The sequence below is a fragment of the Ovis aries genome, chromosome 3, assembly GCF_016772045.2.
Source record: "Ovis aries strain OAR_USU_Benz2616 breed Rambouillet chromosome 3, ARS-UI_Ramb_v3.0, whole genome shotgun sequence".
Classification (NCBI taxonomy): Eukaryota; Metazoa; Chordata; class Mammalia; order Artiodactyla; family Bovidae; genus Ovis; species Ovis aries.
The window spans coordinates 172,846,435-172,851,941 of record NC_056056.1 but is presented as its reverse complement, the minus strand read 5'-3'; the positions used below and the strand labels follow the sequence as shown (position 1 = coordinate 172,851,941).

At 46.6% G+C, this 5,507-nt stretch overlaps 1 pseudogene; it reads right to left on the bottom strand.

The window, feature by feature from the left end:
- Positions 1–1,510: 1,510 nt before the first annotated feature.
- Positions 1,511–2,111, bottom strand: LOC132659533 (large ribosomal subunit protein uL22-like; annotated as a pseudogene).
- Positions 2,112–5,507: the final 3,396 nt, after the last annotated feature.

Here is a 5,507-nt window from a genome sequence, read left to right as displayed (position 1 = left end):
GGACTGATGGCTGACTCTTAGAAGAGTCAGTCAGAGTAACCCATTGATCAAGCAGATCCAAATGCATTTGCTCACTGCAGTAGGGGGATGGCTGCACTGCCAGTCTTAGGAGCATCCTAGAAGGGGGAGTGGTGTGTCATAGCCGGGAGACTGACAGTGTTTTAGGGTTCTGGTTAACACAGATCTTTCAAAGCAAGGGACTGATGGCAAAGGGGTCAGATACCTTCAGTTCAGTTCAGTTCAGTTCAGTTCAGTTCAGTTCAGTTCAGTCGCTCAGTCGTGTCCGACTCTTTGCAACCCCATGAATCGCAACACAACAGGCCTCCCTGTCCATTACCAACTCCCGGAGTTCACTCAGACTCGCGTCCGTTGAGTCCGTGATGCCATCCAGCCATCTCATCCTCGGTCGTCCCCTTCTTTTCCTGCCCCCAATCCCTCCCAGCATCAGAGTCTTTTCCAATGAGTCAACTCTTCGCATGAGGTGGCCAAAGTACTGGAGTTTCAGCTTTAGCATCATTCCTTCCAAAGAAATCCCAGGGCTGATCTCCTTCAGAATGGACTGGTTGGATCTCCTTGCAGTCCAAGGGACTCTCAAGAGTCTTCTCCAACACCACAGTTCAAAAGCATCAATTCTTGGGCGCTCAGCCTTCTTCACAGCCCAGCTCTCATGCCCATGCCTTAGGGTACCTCTAAAGGTGCACCTAGAGATACAGCAGCGTGGAATTCCTGCACATGGAGAGTGGAGTTTAGAAGGGAGCCTTGGAGAGTGAGCAGTGGTTTGATGACCCTGGCTGAGAGTACTGAGAAAAGCCCCTTTTACCCCAAGGTGGGCTAGCTGAGTAGTCTGTAGTTTGACCACAGAAAGTTCCCGGAGCAGAGTTATTCAGATCTTCATCTTCCTGGACAAGAACTTTCTGAAATTGTGAAGTCATGTTGGAGCCCCATAGGGAGAGACTATCACACTGGTGAAAACAGTCAGCTGGGTGGTGGGGGGTGATCTCTAGATCAGTGAACCCTGTGTTCTCACCATGTGAGCTGGGAAGTCATGTGGCTTTTCTGAATGTCCCCTTTCATGAGTCCAATGAGGATAATGACTGTTCCTCTGGCAAAGTGTTATTGTGGAGACGGAAGCTGATAAGGCATGGGACGAGCTGACAAATGCCAGGTTTGACACAGGAAATGCTTGACAAATAGGGGCCATTTCCAGATTCCAACTGCCAGAAAACCAAGTGACATTAGTAACAATTCTGAGGTTTTGGTGAATCTGACAGGTAGAGTGAAAAAGGGGAGAAAAGACAGCAGCCCTGCTTAAAACAGACACTCTGGCACCAGCAGTTGGATATTAATGGACAAGAGACACCTGGATAAGTTGAAAAGGTGAAGATGGAAATTAAGTACTTCTAGCTCCATGAAATGGGGCTTTTACAAAAGCATGACAAATTGTTTCTGCAGAGCCTGACTTGAGGACATTGTGCATTAGAACATATCAAAATTACTTGCTTTAGAGTCTTCAGTAGGAATGAAGCCCTGCTGATCCATTTGGACTTCTGACTGCCGGAACTGTATGATAATACATTTGTGGTGGTTTTTTTTTTTTTAAACTTTTATTTGTATTTATTTTTTGTGGCATTTGCTCCCTGACCATAAGCTTTTGTTTCTTCAGTTTCTTCTGGGATATCCTTTTTTTTGAGGGATGGGGGGATATCTTTTTCTTCTGTGCAACCTTCTCTTCTGGTTTAGGCACAATCTGTTCTTTTTCAGTAGGGATCATCTCCCTGGGGCAGAGAAAGCTCATGAACAGGTTGATCTGACCATGAGCTCTGTAATCCAATGTCGCATGTTTGGGGCCTTGTTCACCAGGATGTGCTAATGACCGGAGAATCTAAGCCCTTAAGTTCAGCATTACTCTGTATTTTTGAGCAGGTGCAAAAAGTTTTTTGAGCAGTTCAGCACTCTTGGGGCCACTGGCCATGCGTCCAGCCCCAGTGTTTGGCCTGTGCATACCTACCAGCTCCAGCATTGTAATGACAGAAAGACATGCATTGCTTCTTAAAAGTGACATTCTTCAGCTACTTGGTGGCATTTCGGATGTGCATACCCTCAATGGCCTGGGCAGTTTCATGAGTGTTCTTAAAGTGTACACAAAGATTTGAACCTCTTGATTTACACGATTTTGTGGGGCTTTCTGAGTCAAGTGAATAGTGACCTATTTTTCGAGGTCACTTCAGGCCTCTTACTGGAGAAAAAAGGCATTTGTGTTGTTTTTAAGGCACTAAATTTTTGGTCATTTGTTTCAGTAGTAATAAGAAAACAAGTATTGAGGCTCAATACTTTAAAAAAGGTATGAGGGTGGACCAGAAAATTTGAAAAATACTGTCCTGGATCATGAAGCTCAATGATATAGGCAGAGGTGAGTGACATGGAAACAGAGAAGAAGGCAAAGATGCAGCCAGAGGACGCGTTACAATAGCATCAAGGACCTTGTGTGTGTGTGCCCAGTTGTGTCCGACTCTTTGCGACTTCATGGACTGTAGTCTGCCAGGCTCCTCTGCCCATGGAGTTTTCTGGCAAGAATGCCAGAGTGGAATACCATGTCCTCCTCCAGGGAATCTTCCTGACCCAGGGATAAAACTTGTGTCTCTTATATCTCCTGTGTTGGCTGGCAGATTCTTTACCATTTGTATTCATTTTTCAAAAGAGAGTGGGTGTGGTTACTTGTCTAGTTTGTGTGTTTGTGTGTTTTGTTTGAAGAAGTGCAGCCCCTTCTTCACACTAGGAGGAAGCCCAGCGCACAGAATCTACACACTTGGTTGGCTTTGGCTCAAACAAGAGCGGCCCCTGCCCCAGCCTCATCTCCTCCCAGGCACTCCAGACGCCCCTTGGAGCGTGGTGTGAAGAGTCCCGTCGAGGCCAAAGTCTTAGAGTTTCAAGTCATGTTAGGATTTTAGTGCCTACTGATCACTCCAGTGGAGGGACTGTGAAGAGGGCTGAGCGCCAAAGAACTGATGCTTTTGAACTGTGGTGTTGGAGAGCACTCTTGAGAGTCCCTTGGACTGCAAGGAGATCCAACCAGTCCATTCTGAAGGAGATCAACCCTGGGATTTCTTTGGAAGGAATGATGCTAAAGCTGAAACTCCAGTACTTTGGCCACCTCATGTGAAGAATTGACTCATTGGAAAAGACTCTGATGCTGGGAGGGATTGGGGGCAGGAAAAGAAGGGGACGACCGAGGATGAGATGGCTGGATGGCATCACTGACTTGATGGACATGAGTCTGAGTGAACTCTGGGAGTTGGTGATGGACAGGGAGGCCTGGTGTGCTGCGATTCATGGGGTTGCAAAGAGTCGGACACGACTGAGCGACTGAACTGAACAGAACTGAAGCATGGGGATCTTCTGGAAGACAAGCTAGCGCCTTGATTAGAGAAATGAAATTTGAGTGAAAATGAGCTGAATGAGTTGAAGAGCTTCAGGCTGAAAATCGTCATAGTTATTAATTGAATGCTGTGGGTGAGGGAGAAGGATGACTCACATCAGGGGTCTTCAACCCCCGTTACGAAGTGGGCCACAGAGCAGGAGGTGAGCAGTGGGCAAGCCATCGAAGCTTGATCTGTATTTATAGCTGTTCTCCATTGCTCGCATTACCACCTGAGCTCTGCCTCCCATCAGGTCAGCGGCAGCATTAAATTCTCACAGGAGTGAAACACACCCTGAGGGTCACTGTCTCCTATCACTCCCCAGATGGGACCATCTAGTTGCAGGAAAACAAGCTCAGGGCTCCCACCGATTCTCCATTATGGTGAGTTGTGTAATTATTTAATTATATAAATGTAATGCTCTTGAATCATCCTGAAACCATCTGGTGTGTGCAAAAATGATCTTCCACAAAACCAGTTCCTGCCAAAAAGGTTGGGAATCTCTGACTGACCCCATGGATTTCGCTGTTGGATGGCTTGTGGAACAGTAACAGTGGCTAACATTTATTGAGAAGCACCATATGCTCTCTGCTTTATAGGCATATCTCTATCTTGTTGTGTCCTCACAGTGACTCCTGAGGTCTGTATTCCTTCACCCTCATTTTAAAGATGAGAAAACTGAGGCATAGACTTCAGGAAAGAACTAGGAACAGCTGAACTGGATTCCCATCCAGTCACACTCCAGAACCTGCACATAACCATTCCTTGTGCTGTTGGTAACTGACCATGCACACAGATACTGGCTGCTCTTCACCGTTTTGGGATTGCACATTGCTCTAAGAATCTCATGAAAGCTAAGTATATATCCTTGCACCAGTAATTATGTGCACAGGCTTAAACATGAAGTCTGCTTTGCACGTGTCCCAGTCACTCAGCTCGTGGGCATCAGAACCTCACCTTACCAAGGCCTTGTCTCCTTTCATCTCCTCCAACCTCTTTTCCTTGAAGGCAATGACTTCTCTTCCACAAGCATTTAGATTTCCAGTGGGAACAGAGAGTAGTGGACTGACATGAGATGTATTTGGGGTTTAGAACTCACCTCTTGACGGGAGGTGGATATAAGGTTGAGAAAAAGAGGAGTTCCACAGCTCTGTGTATCTCCTTGGTAGATGTTGATGTCAAGCAAGGCCAGTTTAACATTTAGATAACATTAAAATGAAACAGGTAGGCAGTTTAAATAAATTCTTGAAGAAGACAAAGTTTTCATGTTATGCTTTTGGTTCTGAACAGCTTCCAGCTCAGTGTGTTTGCAATCTGCCTTAGTTTGGGCTCCTCAAGAACAGACCCACAGAAAAAGATCCAAGGGGAAGTGGTTTATTTGGGAGGGGATCCCAGGAGACACTGGTAGGGGAGTAGGGAAAGAAGACAGGAAGGGGAGCAGGGTAGTCTTCTAGGCATTTGGGGCTTAGTCCTGCTGGTGACTCAGTGGTCAGAGAGTCCCAGCAGAGATGTGGGGCACAGGGGTGTGTACACCTCAACTCCAGTTATACACTGCTTGAGGGTTTTTCCTGGGACCTTCAGGACTCTACCTTGCCATGTGTCCTAGGCAGAGCAGGCTCTGTGACCAGAGGAAAACTTTAGGCAAAAATGGTGCAGATGCTGGCAATTGGGCCAGATTGTAATAGAAGGCCCATGTGGTGGGGCCTACAACTTTTAACACACAGTGAAAATAAAGAAGGCTGAATGAAAGGCTGAACAAAAGGCTGATGCTTTTGAACTGTGGTGCTGGAGAAGACTCTTGAGAGTCCCTTGGACTGCAGGGAGATCAAACCAGTCTATCCTAAAGGAAATCAACCCTGAATATTCATTGGTAGGATTGATACCGAAGCTGAAGCTCCAATACTTTAGCCACCTGATATGAAGAGCCAAATTATTGGAAAAGACCCTGATGCTGGGAAAGACTGAAGACAGGAGGAGAAGGGGGCGACAGAAGATGAAATGACTGGATGGCATCATCAACTCAATGGACGTGCGTCTGAGCAAGCTCCGGGAGATGGTGAAGGACAGGGAAGCCTGGTGTGCTGCAGTCCA